We start from the raw sequence: 22367 nt of genomic DNA on the forward strand, positions 1-22367 counted from the left end.
GCCCAAGGATAATAACAAAAGGAGATGCACCTGCTCTTTCCCCGGAGCCCTCTGCATTTTTAAGTGTCAGGTAGAATTAGGGGTCTTTTGTCTGTAAACCATACTTCTGTGATGAAAATATAAATCAATCCTGTTCCTCTCAGCGGACAATCTGTTACCTACCTGGAGTCTCTCCAGCTGTGGGAATGCCCCTCCACTTTCCACCCTGGTTTGTTCTTTAAGCTGCAAAACTGCACCCAAGCTTGCTTGATATCTGTTTCTCTCAAGTGTCATGATGGTGGGCCTTGAGAGAGGTGAAGGCTTCATGGTCACGCTCCATGGTCTTCCTGCTGCTGCTTGGTTGAGGATGAGCAGAACTTCCTTTCTGACTGCACAATTCATGATGGGGATGCAGGCATTCATTTTATCTACACTAGAAAAGGCAGGAAGAGTGGTGAGGCTTTTGTTGAACTTGAATCAGAAGATGATGTAAAAATGGCCCTAAAAAAGACATGGGAAAGCATGGGACACCAGTACATTGAGGTCTTCAAGTCCCACAGAACCAAGATAGATTGTGTGCTGAAACACAGCAATCCAAACAGTGCCAACACCACCAGTGATAGCTTTGTGAGGTTTCAGGGACTCCCATTTGGATGCACCAAGAAAGAAATTCTTCAGTTCTTCTCAGGGTTGGAAATTGTGCCAAATAGGATCACATTGCTCGTGGACTCAGAGGGCAAGATTACAGGGGAAGCTTTTGGGCAGTTTGCCTCACAGGAGTTGGCTGAGAAGCCCCTAGGGAAGCAGGAGAGAATGGGGCACAGATAAAATAAAGTGTTCAAGAGCAGTCAGGAAGAAGTTAGGCATACTCAGATCTCCCTCTGAAGTTCATGTCTGTACAGAAGTCAGGGTTTTATGACTACCCTGGGACAGCCAAGAGGTATATTGGACTGTCAAGCAAGTGGGCCTAGAAAGAAAGGGTAGGGTGCTTACAGTGCAGGTTATGGGGGATATGAGGAGTACGGCAGCCTCAGCGATGGCTATTCCTTCACCAATCTCTCTCTTGGGAAAAACCTCAGTTACTTACTCTCTCAGGCATGTATGACCACAGACATGGAGGCTGCTGGTTCACTGTCCAGAGTACCACTGGGCACTGAATCCACATGAGAGGGATGCCATACAGAGCCGTAGAGAACGACATTTATAACTTTTTTTCTCCACTCAACCCTAAGAGAGTCCATATTGAGATTGGTCCTGATGGAAGACTGATTGGAGAAGTCAATGTTGAGTTTGCCACTCCCGAACACAAGCTATGTTCAAGGACTGTGCCAACGTGCAACACAGACACATAGAACTTTTCCTGAATTCCACTACTGGGGCCAGCAATGGGGCATAGAGCAGCCAGATGATGCAAGAAATAGGGTGTCGGCCCAGTCCACTTATATTGGCCTTGAGAGCCTGTCTGTGAGTGGCTATTATACGGCTGGCTATAGAGGCCAGAACACCATGGGTGGATAGGACTAGTTTTGTAGGAGCGTTTGAGTTATTGCAATTAAATTTTCACAGGCAGCCAACAAACAGTGAAAAGCTGGGACACATTTTGCACCATGAGTTTGTGAAATTTACATTAAAAAATGACCTCTTCAGGAAGCAAAAATCATATAAAAACAGGGAGGGGGACAAAATGTAAGAGACTCTTAAATATGAAGTACAAACAGAGGGTTACTGGAGGGGTTGTGGGAGGGGGGATGGGCTAAATGAGTAACAGACATCTTACCCATTAAGGAAATCTACTCCTGAAATAATTGTTGCACTATATGCTAAGTTGGATGTAAATTAAAGAACAAAAATGACCTCTTTAGTGTTTTCTCAGGCAAACTTTTCTTCTAGCATGTGATACGGAGTAAACTAAAACTGTTTTCAGTGTTTTTCCATTAACATTTTGGTACTGCACTTCAGCATAATGTTATCTGAGTTAAAGTAGTTTTGAGTACATTAAATGGATTTTTTACACCACATCACCATGAACACAGTGGGGAGATGTGCTTTTTTTTTTGAAAACTCAAGGTGCCAGATCCCTAATTCAAAGAGGAACATTTCTCATTTTTTTTTTATTCTAGTTTATTTTCATTTAAAATCTTTTAGGTTAAGTTTAAGCTTTTAAAATAAGTTAGTTTTGAAAATTGAGTCATATTACTAATACCCTAGGAGTTAGTGAGGCCTTGACTTAAAACTCTCTTTGTACAACAGTGATTTCTTTCTGGGTATATTTTGCTAAGTGAAACTTGTTAAAGTTTTTTGTTAACTAGTTTTTTTTCTTAAAATAAAGATTTTTTTTCACACTGAAAAAAAAGTACCTTGTCTCCACAAAGAAAGGAAGAATAAGGTATGTATAATATATGTGTGGGTGTAATATTTAGGTATATAACCTAATTTCACAAATAAAGATAAAGGAATTCCAACTCATGACACAATTTTTAAAATACCTTAAGACCTATCTCTAAGAATCACCCTTAACCAGGTGATCCCAGGTTATTTGGGGTATTACAATAGCACAAGATCTATTTTTCAAAAATGATTAAGGCACTTCATTATTCACCAATTAGATTTACTTAGCCTTAAGATGTCTTGCTCGTATTGGAATTCATCAGCCTATAACTTACAGGGACAAAGGCCTCTTTCTTGGACATGAACCAGAAACCTGGGAGGGAAACTGTGTGGTTGTGAGTTCTGCTGATGTTGGTTTCCATTATATCTGTGGCAAGCTGTTGTAGCTCTGGGCCCAGTAGATCTGGTTCTGAAATTACCTAAACTCTACTTTTCTCATCAATCAAACAGACTTCAAATTTATTCTTCCTTCTCAATTTTGTTATTTTTGATATTTGCAAAAATAAAAAATACAGCATGGTTGTGAATTATTTACAAAAACAGGAATTACCTTTGTCAAATGAGTTCTAAACCAGGAAACTTAGCAAGAGGACTCCTGGGTGTTCCCTGTATCCAGGCTAGCTGGCATCACACATGAAGAATCCAAGGCTGTGGCTTCCTCCCAGAGGAGGCTAAGTCCAGTCAAAGGGCAAGGTCTTTCCAAAACTTTTCCCCAGACAATACACATAGGACAACTCATTGTGAAATTCAGTTTGTATAAGTTAATCTCAAATATCAATTAAATCTCCAAATACATCTTCACAGAGCTAGAAAAAAAATCCTAAAATTTGTATGGAACCAGAAAAGACCCCAAATAGTCAAAGCAATCTTGAAAAAGAAAACCGAAGTTGGAGGCATCGTAATCCTGGACTTCAAGATGTATTACAAAGCTGAAATCATTAAGACAGTATGGTACTGGCACAAAAACAGACACTCAGATCAATGGAACAGAATAGAGAACCCAGAAACGGACCCACAAATGTATGGCCAACTAATCTTTGACAAAGCAGGAAAGAATATCCAAAGGAATAAAGACAGTATCTTCAGCAAGTGGTGCTGGGAAAACTGGACAGCGACATGCAGGAAAATGAACCTGGATCACTTTCTTACACCATGCACAAAAATAAACTGAAAATGGATGAAAGACCTAAACGTAAGACAGGAAGCCATCAAAATCCTCAAGGAAAAAGCAGGCAAAAACCTCTTTGACCTCAGCCACAACAACTTCTTAACTCAACATGTCTCCGGAGGCAAGGGAAACAAAAGCAAAAATGAACTATTAGGACCTCATAAAAATAAAAAGCTTCTGCACAGCAAAGGAAACAAACAAAAGGCAACTGACAGAATGGGAGAAGATATTTGCAAAGGACATATCAGATAAAGGGTTAGTATCAAAAATCTATAAAGAACTTATCAAACTCAATACCCGAAAAAGAAATAATCCAGTGAAGAAATGGGCAAAAGACATGAATAGACACTTCTCCAAAGAAGACATTCAGATGCTAAGAGACACGTGAAAAAATGCTCCACATCACTCATCATCAGGGAAACACAAATCAAAACTACAATGAGATACCACCTCACACCAGTCAGAATGGCTAACATTAACAACTCAAGCAACAACAGCAATGCATGAATGGATAAAGAAGAAGTGGTATATATGTACAATGGAGTATTACTCGGCAAATCTTGCCATTTGCAACTACGTGGATGGATCTGTTGGGATTATGCTAAGTGAAATTAGTCAGAGAAAGACAAATATGATATCACTTAACTCATATGAGGAATTTAAGATACAAAACAGAAGAACATAAGGGAAGAGAAGCAAAAACAATATAAAAACAGGGAGGGGGACAAAACATAAAAGACTTTTATATAGAGAGAACAAACAGAGGATTCCTGGGAGGGGGGATGGGCTAAATGGGTAAGGGGCATTAAGAAATCTACTCCTGAAATTACTGTTGCACTATATGCTAACTAACTTGGATGTAAATTAAAAAATAAATAAGTTAATTAAAAAAATCTCAAAATACATTCCTTAGAATCACATTTATTTGCTTTTTGTTGATTTAATGGTCAACAAGAAAGCTCAATGGATCCTAGGAAAATGTAATTAATTTAAAAGGATGAATTTTCAAAGCAAAACAAATAAAATATTTAAAGGGTCATGTATAATGATTTCAGAGAGGACTAGATATGGAATCCATAAAGACAGCGACACACTGCTAATGAGTTTGTCTTTCCCAGTCTTCCCACACCAAGCAGGAAGACTACAGAAGTATCTTATCATCCTTAGGTGTTTGTTCAATGAATGAAAGTGTCTAGCAGTACAGAACACCTTAGGCACTGAGTGATGCTAAGGAAAACTAAAGAGTTTCTTAGGTGAGAATACTGCTGATATTTGTGAAGATTTGAGAATATAAGGGTTCTAAAAATGTAAACACAACCCCAGAGATTTTTTAGAGTCAACTTTTTAAATGGAAGGAAACGAGTATTTATAGTAATCTCTGTTGGAAAAAGACTATGAGTTAGGATGGTCTCATCTCCTGTTGCTGGGAGCTCCTCAGCATTTACTGTTCTGAAGTACACCTACCTTCCCTGTCAAAGTCTAATTTCAGAAAAAGATTTGGCAAATTCATTCTCCCTAAGTTTCAGTAACTGAGTTGACTATGATACATTAGTCTGTTTTAATATACTGTAATAGCTCTTCTGTTTACTTTTTAAAAAGTTTTAATGTCCTTTTTTTAAAGTTTATTTATTTTGAGAGAGAGAACACAAGCAGGGGAGAGAGAGAGAGAGAGAGAGAGAAAGAGAGAGAGAGAGAGTGAGTCAGTCCCAAGCAGGCTCCACACTGTCTGTGCAGAGCCCCATATGGGCCTCAAACTCATACGTTGTGAGATCATGACTTGAGCCAAAATCAAGAGTCAGACACTTAACTGACTGAACCACCCAGGTGCCCCCCCCCCTTTTAAAGTTTATTTATTTATTTAAGTAATTTCTACACTCACTTTGCGGCTTGACCTCAAAATCCCGAGATCAAGAGTTGAGAGCTCTACCCATTGAGCCAGCCAGTCCAGTAGGGTTTAATGTCTCAACCCAAGGTAATGTATGTCTAAGTGTAGAATTAAAAACATCAGTTAGATGGAAGCAAGTGATTTTCTAAAAGAAAAAAATACTTTCTAGCAGAAATATACTGTTTACCTCAACTATTTTTATTTAAGACCCAGTATTTGATCATTCAGTAGTATTTTGGCCATGTTACATATTAAGAATGGCTAGCACAAACAAGGGGATGGAAATCTCTAATGTAACAATGAATTTCACCCTGAAAATCTTGCAGCAGCTTGCTCAGGACTTAAGCTAAACCAGGTATTCAAATATCAATCTAGGTTTACAAAGATGCAAAGTTTACCTGCTTCTGTCTGTTGAAATAAAAATAACCATTCCGCATTCATGGGATTAAGTAGATTCTTTCTGATAGTCAATATAATAAGTTCTATACTTTGACAATAATCCTTGGGATGTGTTCTCATTGATATTTCCATTAAATAATTTCCTTTGAAGATCAAAAAGATCATTAGTACTTTTTAAAACTGAGGTATAATTAACATACAGTGTTATATTAGTTTCAGGTGTATAAGATAATGATTCAACAATTCCACTGGTACTTTTTAGAATAGTGTTAATAATATTATGGATATATTCTCCATGTTCCATATTTCCATGTTCATGGATACATTTCCCGTCTCTTTAAATTGCTTGTACTAAGTGACTTAATACACTGTCAATATACGCTTAATGCATTTCAAAATATGTGTCCAGAAATGTGTGTGTTAGAAGCATATTGGGCCTTGAATACCGCAAATTGGCCTCATTTCTGCAAATCTTTCCTTTCAGTGTCTTATGCATAAACTGTGTTGTAGACTGACAAGCTGCCTGCCATATACAGGCTTGATCTCCTCATTTTGTTTTAGATTCAAAATTCCCAACAGGAAAGTAACCATTACAGTAACGAATCTCAGAGTTTTGTTTGGTTTGCTTTATAAATTCCTAACCTTTTCCTGATGTAGCAGAAAATATGCAAGGCTCAGGTTAGGTCAACAACAGAGTCAAGGTTAACTGTGAGAGAGTGAAGAGAGTGACATGGGAAAGAATCCAACCAGTCAAACATTAAAACTTCAATAGGCAACTTATATCAATGTTAACATTAGCTATCACCTCAGTACATTTGCACTTAGTACATTTTGTTAATAGATTCTAAGACTCTTAATGTCTGTTTTATCCTTTTGCCACAGGGAAGGGATTTCATTGTTCTTAAAGCAGTGCATCTTCTGCTGGGGATGATTCTGTTCTTGGCCTCTGGAACAGCTCATAAATTGTATCTCCTGAATTATAGCATAAAACAGTTAACAAAATGGCTTCCTATTCCCTGGGGAAGCCCAGGTAGGAATAGCTACTTAGAGAAGCGATTAAGTGTAAAACTAGCTTTAAGCACAGAGCAACAGTAGACTCCTGAGCTTTTTCATTTGCATTTGGAATTTGGTTTATTTTGGCTCTATCAATTCATACATCTGAGAAGAAAGCAGCCCCCAGCTTATGTTACCAAGATTAACTGTAGAAGAGAGAGATGGGAGCAAGCTTAGGGACCACAGCCTCTCTTGGCCATATATCCATCTAACAGAGCTATTCTGCTATTCCAAGTCTACTCCTGTGCTTGAAGGAAAAATACCTTCACATGTGGGATGGAGCCTTTTAAGAACACACTTGTCTTCACTTTCACACAGATTTCCTGCTCAGAGTTCGTCAGGTTAACTTAACCTCAGAGGATTCCAGGGCTTCCAAAGTAGGAAAAAAACATGTTTATAATAAAATAATTTGGGGAACAATTAGGCTGAACAAAATGGCAAATAATTATCTTTATTGAAGAGTCATTAATAAATATGCTAGTGTCCACTGTGTTTCTTCAAGAGTAGATGATCATCTTCCAAGGATATTTGACCTTTTTTTTTTAATTCAGAATATCTCTAAAAATCTCACATTCTCCAAGGAATCAAGTCACAGTCAAATTTTAATCGAAAGCCTGTTTCAGTTATTCATACTCACTTTAGCATAAATCAGAGCCTTGATTTTGTTGAGTTGGTTGAATTCCATGACTGATGTCACTTTGGACCAGATCCATAGTCAGTTCTAGTATCCTATCACACAAGGCTGTCATCGGTGTAGGAGATAAGGTGCACATATGAGCTTGTTAAACTCTAAAGGTTATAAAACCACCTCAGAAGAGTTCTTGTTATTTGATTATTAAGAGTTTCAAGCCCCAGAAAAACTGAGGATTCATGGGAGAAAGAGAAGTCTGTGGGAAAGCATAGCAGTTGCCACGGTGACAAGTTCCTTGAAATATTAAGAGTGGAGCTCTTATTTCCTGACTTCCCTAAAGAACCGCTTATGAATCTACCACCCAGGAATTCACCTAAGTTTTTGCACCACTTCTCAGGGATAGTATACTGTTACTACCAAATGTTAAAAAAAATTATTCTGCTTATTTGTACAAAAATGATGCTATTAAGTCTTTAAGGGATGCTAAAATATTAACGTTGATGTTTTCTGGTACAAAGAGGTTAAAATTAGAAGAGAATAATGGATGCCTCCTGATTAGACCCTGGTCTGGCAAGGCTTTTTACAGGCAGGACCTAGAGGCTATATTTTACATCCTCGGGGCTAGAGGGAGGAAAAAGGTAACAGAAGGATGGGACAACTCACCAGTCTAAGCAGATCAGGCCAATTCTAGCCATAACTCCAGCTGAATCAGAACTGGCAACTTAAAGAGCAATGGCATGCATACCTAGTCAAGGTGGGTATCATCTTCCTTTAAGAGGATCTAGAGCTACCTATATCTGAAATTTAGGACTGGAAGATATTTAAAGATCATTTAGTACAAACCCTCATATAAGAAACTAGGAGACTGAGGCCTAGAAAGGTTTTGTAAGATATCCTAAACATGGCTCCTGGATCAAAGTACAGTATCTCTGAGAATCAGGCATGGAATGTGTTTTTCCACTATAGCAATAAACATGTTTCTGATAGGAGAACACAGCTCCATATATTTCCCAATGGTTTTTTATAGTTAAGAAAAACCTATGTATTTAACCATAAATCATATTGCTTTTAAAATCAGAAAATGGCTAGATGATGGAAAAATATGGAAAGATATAAGGAGTAACTTTGGCCAGAGATGCAAACAAGACAGTAGAAAACTGGCAGTAATACTCTGATCTGTACACAGACATAATAGCTTCCTTCTGAAAGAAGATGGTCTTCCCAAATGAGTGCCTCTCAGACACTTGGGTTACATAGTGATACATCAGTCCAGAGAAATCTGTTTTAATAACAATCTACTTCTTTGAGACTTCTGCTACTGGTTACAATATAGAAGGATGCCAAAGACTGTCCCTCCTTTAGCTAACAATGAAAATGTCCCAGACAAAATAAAAATTATATTTTTCTACAAGGCAGAGGAAGAGGGGTGAATATAATGAAGACTTGATGAACTTAACTCCAAGAGAAATAAGCTTTTTATAGGTGAGTAGAGAGCTGTGACAGCTTCCACGTGTAGGGGCACATGGTTTAAGTACAGACAGAAACTGGGATGGAGAGACTTTTCAGGATGGAGGGAAATTGGCCAGCTTTGTAAAACAATGTGTTCTGGCTAGGACTGCAGTCTAGAAGAACTCCACACAGGGACAGAACACATGGACCAACAATTCTTCTTCTTATATCATAATAATCCACCATGAAGTTTGCTGAGAAAAATAGCATTGGGGGAGTGACTGATAAGCAGAGAGAAACTGTACAACTCTGCACATTCTTGAGCCCTGACAGAGTTTAATCCAAAGGTAAGCAAGCTAAATATATCTTAAACTTCAGCCAATCCTCACCCAGTTCAACTACTGACATGATCAAATAGCGATTTAGGATGAGGGTGGTGGGGTTAAACACAGGTGAATTTGATACAGTTAAAGCAGTGAGCAAACATAAGTACATTTATATACAATGTCCAAAAATTAAAATTGTATTACATACAAGAGAGCAAAAACAAAACAAAACAACAACAAAAACTAAATGTAAGAAAAACAGTCATTAGAAACAGATTTCCAGATGACAGTTACTGGAATAAGCAGACAAAGACTTTAAAACAACTATTATAAATATATTAAATAATTAACTGAAAATATGATTATATTGAGTAGAAAAAAATGAATAAAAATAAAAACTCTAAAAAAGAACCAAGTGGAATTCTAGAGCCAAAAATTCTGCAATCTCTGAGTGTTAAAAATCACCAGGTGAAATTAACGCTACACGGAAAACTGCTCAAAAAAGGATCAGTAAACTTAAAAACTTAAAAAAAAGAAATTATTCAAAATAAAAATGAAAGAGGAAAAAATTAAGGAAAAGAAAAAGAATGCCAATTATCTTTGGGATAATACCAAGAGATCTACAAGCAATTAGAGTCCCTGCAAGAATTGAGCAGAAAAAATTTTGGAAGAAATAATGGCTGAAAATTTTAAAATTTTTAAAAATTATCAACCCACAGATTGAAGAATGGAGTCTGAGAAACTCAACAAATCTCTAATGGGATGATGCATAGAAAAACACACGTAGGCATATTATAGTCAAATTTCTGAAAACCATGGAGAGAGAATATGTAGAAAGCATTTCCTCCCTCTAGCCCCGTGGATGTAAATGTAAATGACAGTTAACTTCTCATTACAAACAATGCAACTCAGAATACAATAAAATAATATCTTTAGAGTGCTAAAAAGAAAAAATAAAACAAAACCTGTCAACCCAGGTTGATGCCTTTTACATCCATGAATATATGATTTAAACATAACAGTGAAATTGAAGGTATTTTTGGATAAATGAAATTTGAGATAATTTGCCATAGCATATCTGCACTATAAAAAATACTAAAGGAAGGTCTTTAGGTCAAAGGGAAATGATACCAGATGAAAATTCAGATTTACAGGAAGGAATGGGAAATGCCAGAAATGATGATTACATGAGTAAATATAAATGATGTTTTTTCTCTTTTCTTAATTTACTTGAAAAACAACTGTCTTAGAAAAACTTTTTAAAAATGCATTGTGGGGTTTATAAAATATGTAGAAGTTAAATATATGACAAGAATAACAAAAAATGGGAAGGAATAAGTGGACGTACACTGTTGTAAATTTTTATATGCAAAGTAGCATAATACTAATTCAAGGCAGAGAGAGAGGCAGATGTTATTTTTTTCTATTTCATATATAAGAAAGCTGAGGCTCAATGAGGATGTTTGACTTGACCAAGGTAATAAAGAGAGTTAGTGGCCAACCCTAGTCTAGAAACCAGGTTTGCAGACTCTAGGCTATTGCTTTCAAAGCAAAATTGGTATTAAGCATGGATGCATGATGGTTAATCCAAGGCTCTACATAACTAAATGAATCTTATTTCTTAGTCTACAAGGTTTGTCTCCATAATGGCTCATTTTACTTATCTAAGATTCCTCTTCTTCCCCTATGGCTGGAATATTATTTATAAAATTTATAAAAGAAAAAGAAACATGCACCGTTCTGTTTCCTTTCCATCTCCCTTCTCTGTTTAGTTTCTCTCCAAGCAATTTACCTCCCCACACTAAGTCTGGTTATCGCTTCTCATGTCAATCAAGAACAAATGAAGAAAAGAAATGTAGGGATAGGAGAGATTAAGCACAGGGTCTTTAGAGGGGTATTCAAACAGATTCTGTGAAAAGTAATGAAAGCCCATAAAGAATAGGAAAATTGTGTCCATGTTTCACTTTTCACCTCTTGGTTTGCATCTACTGTATCTTGACTATGATAGGGACTATGGCATCCTGTCTCATCAAGTCAGAGTTTAGCATAGAACAGGATGACCTTCAGTAATCAATGGCAAAATGTGAGTAAAAGTGAAATTTATTCCATCCCTGCTGCTATTCCAAATGCTCTCTGCCTGTCCATTAGCAAAGAGCACTCCATCCAATAGCCCATTTCCAAGACAAAGAACATGGTAGAGCCACTCATTAGTTCTCAGCTTTGCACAGTCCAAGAGGAATCTTCTGAAACCTAGGCTGTAAGAAAAGGCTACTGGGATTTCTAATCCACCCATATCAAATTGCACCTTGACATAACCAGGGCTTCCAGGACAGAATAACTGTTTAATAGCTGCTCCACAAACTTGAGAGAAAACAGCTCCATTTCTGTATTGGCATACAGCACACTTCCTATGTAGGTCATTTAGAGGCAGTGCAGCCTTGCAGACAGATAAGTCCTTCTAGTTGGGCCAACATAGGAATTTAGAAGGCAATGGCAGGGTGGGGGGGGAGGTGCAAGGAATATTTCAAATGTGTCAATGAACTGCACCTAAAAACTGGAGCTGAGACAATGGATATGCCCATACAAGATAATGGGAAAAGACTAAAGAGAGTTCTAGGTTCACCTTGATTTAAGAATTAGAGAAACTTAACAGGAACCCATGGCGGGGGGGGGGAGGAAAAAAAAAAGAGGTTAGAGTGGGAGAGAGCCAAAGCATAAGAGACTCTTAAAAACTGAGAAGAAACTGAGGGCTGATGGGGGGTGGGAGGGAGGGTGGGTGATGGATATTGAGGAGGGCACCTTTTGGGATGAGCACTGGGTGTTGTATGGAAACCAATTTGACAATAAATTTCATATTAAAAAAAAAGAATTAGAGCATCACTCAAAAAGGACTATGATAGAGCAGCCAAATTCATAGAGACAGGAAGTAGAATGATGGTTGCCAAGGACTCAAGGGCAAAGAAAATGGGGAGTTATTATTTAGTGGGGATGGAGATTTAGTGTGGGAAGATGAAAAAAGTTCTGGACATGGTTGGGGGTGACAGGTGGGCAACAATGCAAATGTACTTAACGCCACTGAACTGTACATTTCAAAATGGTTAAGAAGATAAATTTTATGTTATGTATATTTTACCACAATCTTAAGACAGAAAGAAAAAAATACAGTGAGTTAATTAGCTGTTGGCCCTAATTTGTTTAGAGAAAATTATAGGTCAATATTAGTTTTAGCATCTGGCAAACCTTATATATTTCCTTAGTACATCACCCAGATTCTCTCAGCCACCCCCTTTCAAGAACATCTGTAGGGATATACCTCTGTTTGAGAAATGATTCTCTTAGATGGTTTTGGGAGTATATGACAGCCATTTCTGATGGGGAAAAAAAGCAGAGAAACAAATGAAAGGTTTTAGTGGTGGTGAGTCTCAACAAAAACAAATTATTTCAAAAATGAATTTACTTCCTGATATGGGAAGTAGGGTGAGTTAACAGATATGAGGGGGAAATAATTTTAAGTAGTTATTTTATCTTCAGTAGATTGTAGGTGTCTTGATTTAGCATATCAGCTATTTTACAAAATGGTGCCTAGTGAAAATATTCTTTAGCAACAAGACTTGGGGTGCCTCCATCTCAGCACCTCTGCAATTTGATTTGGGGTGACTTGTTTTGGAAATTTAAAGAAAACTGCCTTGTGAATATTTATATGAGCAGATTTTGTTTTCCCTTTGGGCTGTACAGCTGCCAGCCATTTATTGCCTGCTTGGTCCATGGGCAGGTTTTTTTTTTGTTTTTTTTTTTTTTCCCTTTCCCCTCTTGTGGTTCCTACAATAGAAATAAACATTTTTTAAAATGGAAAGGAACCCACTCCCTTTTCATAATCTCAGCTACAGATCTGCTTTTGATTTTTCATGCTTCATTTTGTTCCCTGAAGGATAATTTGGAGGTTTGAGTAATTAACCCAAGACTCATAGGAGGCCGTCTTTCGAAGGCGGGTAATTTTGCTGTGGTGGAGTCGGCCGCTGTCAAGCATTAACTTCTTAATAATAAAGCCTTTCAGACCCTCGACTATCCGCACAAAGATGCACTTGAAGCTAGTGGCTTGGCAGAGTGTAAGCGGACTACTTCTATTCTTTCCTTGGACAAAATAGTCCTCTTGATCTCTGGGTTGGAGCTATTTTTATTTTAGTTCAGTTCTTTTTTGCTTTTTAACTTGGTAGGCAAGTCTTTCACTTATATTTTGATCCCCTGATTAATCTGTTGCCTTTTTTCAAAAAGACCTGCAAAAAGACACCCTTCCCAATATCCAGTGACCAGCTCCCTCTTTCAGTATATTTAGAATCCTCCCTTTTTAGAAGAGCAGTGACTCAACTCCTGAACTAAATAAGAGTTTGATCGCACTACACTTCCTGCTATTAACATGAAATGGTCCTGGTGCAGTACTGGGGACAATCCCACCTGCAATTAACAACCAAATTAGGATGTATCTTTTCTTGGGGAGCAGATCCACCAGAAATTTGAGGACAGCTGCTGCCCTGCCTCCCATTCCCACTGTCCTTTTAATGCCCTCTCTCAATCTCTTAGCAGAGAAATGAACCAGAAATTTTTGTTTTCTATTTGATAAATCAGTGTATTTTAAGTGATTTGGCAAATACTTACTGAGTGCTTACAATGTAACAGACACTGTGGCAGGCAGTGATCTTTTATCCACTTGTCACCGGCTTACTGTGCCCTGGGACCTCTGACTTTTGAAAAGGATTACGAAAATACTAGGCTTAGTATATTTATATTATAATATATATAGCAATTATTTATATACATATATATTACAAAATGAATACACAATTAAATGTCAACCAGCAACATGATATCAACCTAAAACTGCAGACATTTAAAAATACCATTCCATTCAAAAGCAGTTTATGGGTAGATTTTTCTCACTTTTCAAAGATTCCCAAATATTCTCCTTTTTTTTTTTTTATGTTTATTTTTTAAAGAGAGAGGAGAGAGAGAGCGAGCAAGTGGAGGAGGGGCACAAAGAGAGGGAGACAGAAGGCTCAAACTCACAGACTGACCTGAGCTGAAGTCAGAGGTTCAACTGACTAAGCCACCCAGGTGCCCCAAATATTCTATTTGTAAGCAAAACTAGTTTTTCAGAGCCAAATAATTTCATAAGCACCTTTACTTTATTTTTTTTTAAAACTTCCAAATTAAAAAAAAATTATAGTCACTGTGAGATGTATAAGTATCAAGACGTTTACTATGATAAAAGCCTCTGAAGGCTTTAAAGCAGCCCAGTGAGACCAGATGAGAGGTTCATGGGTGTCAAAAAAGAGGCCTCTGCCATTCAGAAGTTTACAATCCCCGGGTGGACAAGCACGGCTATTAAAGGAAATGCAAAGGATGCGCTCCACTTGAGGTCCTAGTATTGTCTCAATAGCTTGATGCTTTTTGGGATATTTGAAGACACTTCTCATGCCAATGCAAAAGGACTTTCTTTTCTGCTTCTTTCTGTTCCTTATATAATATCATTCTGGTCACTTCTTCTTGATCATACCTCAGCTTGTGTCTCATATAATTTGGTGCCAAAAAGGGAAAACCACACTCCAGATGTGGTGAAAATAAGTACAAAGTATGTGGGAGTCTTGCCACCTCACTAGAGTTTTATTCTTACATTAATTCAGCTGCATTGTGTTTTGCATGGATACTTGTCCTCAACCAAAACACAACAGCCCCCAGGTCCTTTTCATATCAGTAGTGCCAAGCAGATTATCCTCATAGGTATTTGTGAAGGTAGTTTTCTAAATGTAGTTTTGTAATTCCCTACCCCTCAAAAAAACAAACCTTGATTTTGTTATCTGGCATAGTTATTCTCCCTCTCAGCTTTGTGCCCGCTTAAGTTTGATAAATTTGCCCTCTATATTGGATAAGACAGAAATGATCAAGTACAGAATAAGGGACTTCACCCTAGGGATCACCTAAAAATAATGTTGGTCCCTGGGAGTTGCTTGTTCCATCAGCTACAAAATTCAGCAATGGTACAACTCTCTATTTTGGCAATGGAGATATCACAAATTATTTCTTTAAACGCTTTACTGAAATAACAACATTCTGATTTTCAAAACCATCCAAGCAAGAATACTGCTTCTGTAGTTTCTATTTTCAGTTTAATATTGTATGTCACATATCATTTTAACATTATATGACCCAGAACTCATAAGTACTAACTCATTATTACATTTATTTATAGAGACAAAACGTCTGAGTCTAGCACAATGAGGTTAAATTTATGTGACACCAAAGGATCAGTAAAGATAATAGCACTACACCACTCATGGTATAGAATTGGATAGGACTTCAACAGGTCGTTTCATCATCCCTGTGCCTCAATTAAGTCAGTCCCCAAGTCTGTCTTCATTTCCCTCAGGTCTTTCTTTTTATGTCTCCTTCAGAATTCTGTGTAAATGACACCATTTTCTGAGTGGTCATAGACAGTCTAAAATTTAAAGTTTTAAGAATAGTGTCCAATTCAGTATTCCTTGTCTGGCTTTGCCTTTTGACCTGGATCTAAAGTAATTGGATCTCTGATAAGTATTTAATGGCCTTGGGGACATGCAAAGAAGTGTGGGTCCTGCTCCGGATTAAAGGGTTTAGGAATCCAGGGAAGGCGCCACATTCCCGGGCTGTGTTAATTAGCCATGCCTGTTGCTAATAAGTCTCTGGAGATATTTTATGGGATCACAGAAGCAATTTGTGATGCCCAGAGTGGGAGGGAAAAACAAAACCCTGGCTTTATGAATCTCTTAAAAAAGAACTTTGCCTTCTCTACAAAATCATTCTCCTTATAATTTAGATTTTTTTTTAAACCAGAACAACAAAGCATAGAAATCAAACCTCTATAATTCAAAGTGAATTATGGAAATGTATTTCTCTTTCTTCATTTGTGTAATTCAATTCAGTGTTCTTACCCTTCAACAAAACCCTGACTATTATTAGCTGAAAGCATGAGTTTATAATCATTTTTTAAAATTCTGTGGATCTCATCCATGGAATTTATTTGCTCTTCAATACAATCTTTCCCTCAAGGGACTCATTACTCGTTTACACATCTAGAAAGTAAATAATGTGCCATTAACTGGGAAAAAAAATGTAGCCTCTAATTCGTGGCACCAGGATATGCTTTTTTTTCTTTCTTTCTCTCTTTCTTTCTTTCTTTTTTTTTTTTTAAACAAGACAAGCATTTGGAAACAGAATACTTTAAAAGGAAAAGATCAGAACTTGTTTTTCAATGAGTTGAGAACAACAGGCACCATTGTAGCCCAAAGCAAGGGTCTTATATTCAGTTCAGGGGGAAAAAAAATCCATAACGAACTATTATATGTAAGCTCAAGATTTAGATTAAATATTCCTAAATTCCAGATGGATTCCAATTTCTTTCTTAATGTGTATATCTATTTCCAAAATTATTCATGACTTTTTTTAAGACCTTAGTATTCTGATAAATTAAAAACATTGGGAGTAATCATTTAAACCAGAAATAAGGGCATATTTCCACAACAGCTATTCATCTGTGGCCCAATTGGCACTGTACGGAAAATTCTTCCCAGCATCCTCTGGGTTGGGGAGAGCAGGACACAATCTGGTTTCATCAAAGGATCAGGAAGTAGTTTACCATAAAGTGCAGCATGAATCCTATCTATATATGGCATCTATATGAAAAGACAGGCATTCCCAGACATATAATCATTAATCTTGTAGGCATCTCAGGAGTGCAAATGATTGATTCCATCTGTGTTGACTGAAATGGCTACACTGGGCTTCCCCTAGAGACAAGGGTAGAAGACCTAATGAAGCTGTCAAGTTTTGCTCTCACAGAGAACCTGGGATGATGTTAAGACTAATATATCTAACATTTAGGGAATACTTATTTCATGCTAGGCACTGCTTTCAACACTTTATGTATATGAACACATTTATTCCTAACAACAATATCAGGGAGGTGCATGAATATTCCTATTTTCTGGAAAAGGGAACTGAGACACAAAGAAGTGAGACTGTTTCCCAAAGACAAGCAATTAGCAACAGACCAAGTGGTCTGATTTTAGAGCAGTGTTATTCAAAAGGTATATGTGAGGCACATATGTAATTTTAAATGATCCAAAGGCACATTTTTAAAAAAAAGTAAACAAACATAGATGAAATTAATTTTAATAATATATTTTCTTTAGTTCAATGTATCCCAAATAGTATCATTTCAACATGTAACAGAATAAAAATTATTAATGAGATGTTTTATATTTTTTAACTAATTTCTTGAAATGCTCTGCGTATTTTACATCTCAGTTTGGACTAGCCATGTTTCAAGTGCTTAATGCCACACATGGCTAGGGTCTACTGATCTTGAGTCAACTTTCTAAATATCCTCATGTTACTAGAAGTGATGTGTCTTACCCTGCAGTATCTATCACTCTTCTCTTGGGGTGGAGGCAGCTTCTAAATGCAGAAATGTAGTGGAGAAGGGGATTGCTGTGGTTTCTGGGAGAACTGCAAGAATCACACCCCTTCCACTTCATTTGGAGGATCGGTGGATATTAGAATAAGGCCTGGCTCTGGGATGACAGAGCCCCTTTGGTTGACAGAGGCATCCCCCCTCATCTCTCAGGCCACAAGCTCCACACCCACACGCCATGGCCCTGCATTTCCTTCTCAAGCTCTCTGTGGGTTCCCTGTGGAGACTGGGCTGGGAGGACAGGGCAAAAAGGAGAGCACTCCCCTACAGGCAGTTCTTGGTTGTGTGCACTCAGCGAGGTTAGGGGGGCCCACCCTGGGTGTTTCTGTCAGGATGGAAGTGAGAGCAAGACTTTCAGAACATGTGTCTTGGGTGGCCCTGTGCCAGCAGGAGACTGTTCTGGACAGAGAATGATGTTCCATGTGCTTATCATTGGCAGCATAAAAAAGGCAGAGAGGCAGTCTCCAGTCCTTTGCTCCCTGGATGGTTTGCATTCTATTTTCCCTCTGTTTCTCCCCTCTCTCTGAAGATAGTCCTCTCTGGAGCTGCGGGCTTAGTCTCTCTTTTATTTCATTACATTTTTGATCATGAAAAACTCACTCATTGGTCTGCCTTCAGGTGGCTGTCTCTATGACCGCACATCTTACCTCTGGAAGGACACGGCTGCAGAAAAGTGAATGCTCTGATAGACCAGGTAGGTTTCCAAGGACAGGAAGCTAGGTAGTGGCCAGGGGACCAGGCTTGTCTCCCTAGTATCCTAGGGAGGCCAAGAGTTGAATAGCGGTGGAGGGTCACAGAAGTGTCAGGAAGGTTCCTTCCAGACGTAGAGAATAGAACCTGCTACTGGGAAGCCAGCTATTTCACCCAACAGGTGCACATTCCTTCTGTTCTGCCCTAAAGCTGTTTTAGACTCTGCAGTCTCTCCCCCGGCCCTCTACCTTCTCAGCCCTGCTCAGAGTTATAGATGGAGGGTGCAAGCAGGAAGGAAAAGAGAGTCAGGGGTAGATGAATACACAATCATTTCTGTATTGGTATCTCAAAAAGCATTCCCCACAGAAGTCACAACTAAGTATTTTTCAAACTTATTTGACCATAATTGACTGTAAGAAACGTTATTTAAATTGGTACTAATATTTTGAAGAAACTATTCAGTGGTGTCTACTAATGGTGAACTTCCACATACCCAGTGATCCAGTAATTACATTCCTAGCTATATTCCCTAGCCAACAGGGATGTGTGTATATATGTTTACCAAAAGACACACAGTAGAAAGTCCATAGAAGCACTCTCTGTATTAGTTAAAAACAAACAAACAAACAAACAAAAAAACATGGACATGACCCAAATATCATCCACAAGAAACTGGTTTAAACTATGTGTGGTCATGCAATACACAGTATGTATGCTGTACATAATTTGATACTGAGAATGAGCAAATTATAGCCATATTGTATTTATTATATTGTGTTGTATTATATTATACATTATATTAGTTCTCAAAAATAGTCTGAGTAAAAGAAGCCAGACACCAAAGACACAAAAGAACATATATGACATCATTTCATTTATACAAAGTTCGAAAAGAGCCTACATTTTATGTTGCAATCAACAACACATATAGTATACAGAAATGAATTGAAAGGATAAAGAAACAATTCTTATTCCTAATATATGTAGTGTACTCTGATATTTTTCTATTCTGTTTTTTAAAGCCTAGTAGCTACTCACTAGATGGATTTTATAATCTTTAATGGATTGTGACCTATAGTTTAGAAAACACTGTTATTAATGTGGGCGAGGCTCTCAGACTAGCCCAGAGGCCTCCTAATTTCTGCAAGCTTCAGTTTCCTCCTCCGTAAATCAAGGATAATAATGGTATCCATCTCATGGGTAGCTGTGAGGATCGGATGAGTTAATGTACATTAAGCACTTAGCACAATCCCTGGCACATGTTTACATACATGCTTTCATTAGTAGTTTTATTTCTAAATACTTGCAGCTCTTTCCTCAGGCAAATAAACCTTTTAAATCCCTGCTCTGTACCTACTGATCATGTAAACTAAACTTCCAGCAGAGACTTAGATACTATTGCTTGCTCCAGGGAATTCAGGTTCCCTGTTATTAGGACTTCTGGGATTTCCACACAGAAGCGGGCTTCTTTAAATTGTTTCTGCATTCCCACATCATGTTCCACTGGGCTGTTTTCTTGTCTGCTCTCATCTTTTAGGTAGGACCTGAGATCACTTGGGCTGTACAGTGTAACTGTATTTGCACAATTCTTGTTTTTAAAAAGTCATCTTATCTTGGGAAGTGTTGGTCACGGCCAAGAGCAGCCCTCCTATTTGGCCGGGGGTCTGACTGGCCCCCATTGCTTCTTCCAACAACAAGGGCTTTATGCTCCATGCAAAAAAGACCAGCTGTCAGTTTAAATTTCCCTAATCCAGCCAGATCCCAACTCGGCCAATCAACAGTCGCTATCTAGGGGAAGCCCATCTGTGAAATGCAGCAGTGCCCTTACTGGAATGACATGTCATAAAAATTAGTTTGGGCACTAATCTAAGGAAGCTTTGTGCTGAGTGGAGGGACTGCAAGGTCCCGGCTGGTGTCCTTCTCTTTGCCAAAAAGCTGGACCAGATGAGCTGTGCAGAGCTTGAAAATAAAGCAAGCGCCTTCACGTCCTGCCTCCTCCCATGCAATGCTGTCCTCAGCAATAAGGGAAGAACCTTACCCACTCCCCTAGTTTTCTCTCCCAAGCAGCCCGTACTCTATCACGCAAGGGGGCTAAAAGGATGGCTGGATGGAAATCTATCAATGCTGCTGGGGTTTTTTGGGGGAGGGTTGGGGGGGTGGGAGGGTGTTGTTGTGACTATTGTTTTCTAGCTGCAAGATTACATTCTTAACACATGTTAGCCTGATTTGTTTAAAAAGACATGCAACCTCATCCTACTACCAAAGATTCTTCTAGTGTGAGTTGCCCCTCTCACCTCTGGAAGAACAGTTGCTCCCAAAACATGTTTTGTGAATTGCTGAAAAAAAGAAAGACTTACATTTTGCTATATTTTAATGGCCCAGGTGACTTTGTCCTCCAGAGACCACTTTATCCTGCCCTGTTTGCTTCCTCTCAATTTACACCATACCCTCACTTTACCACAACCCTCCTTTCTAAAAATTTTCCTGGACTCTTTGCTCCTTTCAGCTTCCATCACAGGACCATGGAGAGAGTCAGGGGATGGGTGGCTAATGGCTTGGCAGGGGGCAGATCTGAAATTGGTATGCAGGGGGTGCCAATTCTTGTCCCGGCATGCTGGGCATGGCTGGAAATGGGAGGAGCCCTGAAAACAGGATCCTGAAACGGGCTGGGGGTGAAAGTTGGAGAAGTAGGAAATGGTTTGCACATGTGAAATGTTTGCTAACTATTCATGGCAGAGTACACATGCATACACACAGAGGGCACCAGCATAGCAAGGGCGTGGGATTGGCTGCCCAACTTCGCATACAGTGTCTGGAAATCTTATTTCTACTACTTTTCCGTATTTGAATCACATTTACACGGTTTTCCAATGATTTTTATTGAGGGCGTCCTACATTGTCTGCATTGTTCCAGGTGTCTAGGGATACGTTTCCCCAAAGACCATTCACCAGCTAGGCTGCCTGGAAGTGTGCACAAGGCTGACTTTGACCAATTAAAACATAAACTTTATAGACAGGAGCTCAAAGGATCTGGAGCAGGCCTCTTTACATCCTTAATTGACTGAATAATGTGCTTCATCTGTGCCATTTTAAAAAATCACCACGCCATGAATCACAAATTTTGAACTGTACTTTCAGACAATCACATGGGCATTTTCACACTTGCACATTTTTATGTGGTTTAACTCCCGTTTAAAAAGATTTGGGGATCTTTCCTGAAAGTATAGGTCTTGTCCTAGAAGTTAGACATGTGAGTTCTAAAGTAAAACTGGAAAAAAATAAAAAATTGATGATCACATTCTTGTATTTAAAAAAACTACAGATGTTTTTTTAAAAAGTCTTTTCCTCATAATATTAAGAATATTTTCTTATTTAGTTAATTTCATCTAATTTTTAAATTTTAAACTAATCTTTGGAATAAAGGGAATGAACCAATGTTTTGCCCCGTCTTTTCTTCAAGGCAATGTAATTAATCAGATAGCCATTTTAGGTCACCTGAACTCTGGGCAGCAAGTGTTACAGCTTGAGAGACTCAGAGCATATTTTCTAAGGACTCTGTACACACATTATATATTAGACCAAAAGATAAGCAATCAATCTGTTAGTTAAAACCACACACTTATGCAATTTTATATGGTGAAATTTGTTTATTATGACATTTACAAGCAAGTCATGAAGACTTTCGTGATATTTTGGAAAGACACTATAACGTCTAAAGCAAGACTGAAATGAATTAAAGCCGACAGAGAAGGGGTTGGGAGAGAGGAGAAAAAGAGATGATAGACACAATGTTATATCTCAGGGTGGAAATCTAGTGAGCTTGGGGGAAGGCTAGATTAAAAAAAACATTTTACTCATTTATTTATTCACTCACTCATTTCTTTGCTTCTTCATTA

At 38.1% G+C, this 22367-nt stretch overlaps 1 pseudogene; it reads left to right on the forward strand.

Moving 5' to 3' along the window:
* The first annotated feature begins 271 nt into the window (after positions 1–271).
* LOC124501198 (heterogeneous nuclear ribonucleoprotein F-like) lies at positions 272–1497 on the forward strand (annotated as a pseudogene).
* Positions 1498–22367: the final 20870 nt, after the last annotated feature.

Source organism: Lynx rufus, unplaced genomic scaffold (genome assembly GCF_022079265.1).
Source record: "Lynx rufus isolate CCGP_SWC_20201006 ecotype Redwood Valley unplaced genomic scaffold, mLynRuf1.p SCAF_1, whole genome shotgun sequence".
NCBI classification, from domain to species: Eukaryota; Metazoa; Chordata; class Mammalia; order Carnivora; family Felidae; genus Lynx; species Lynx rufus.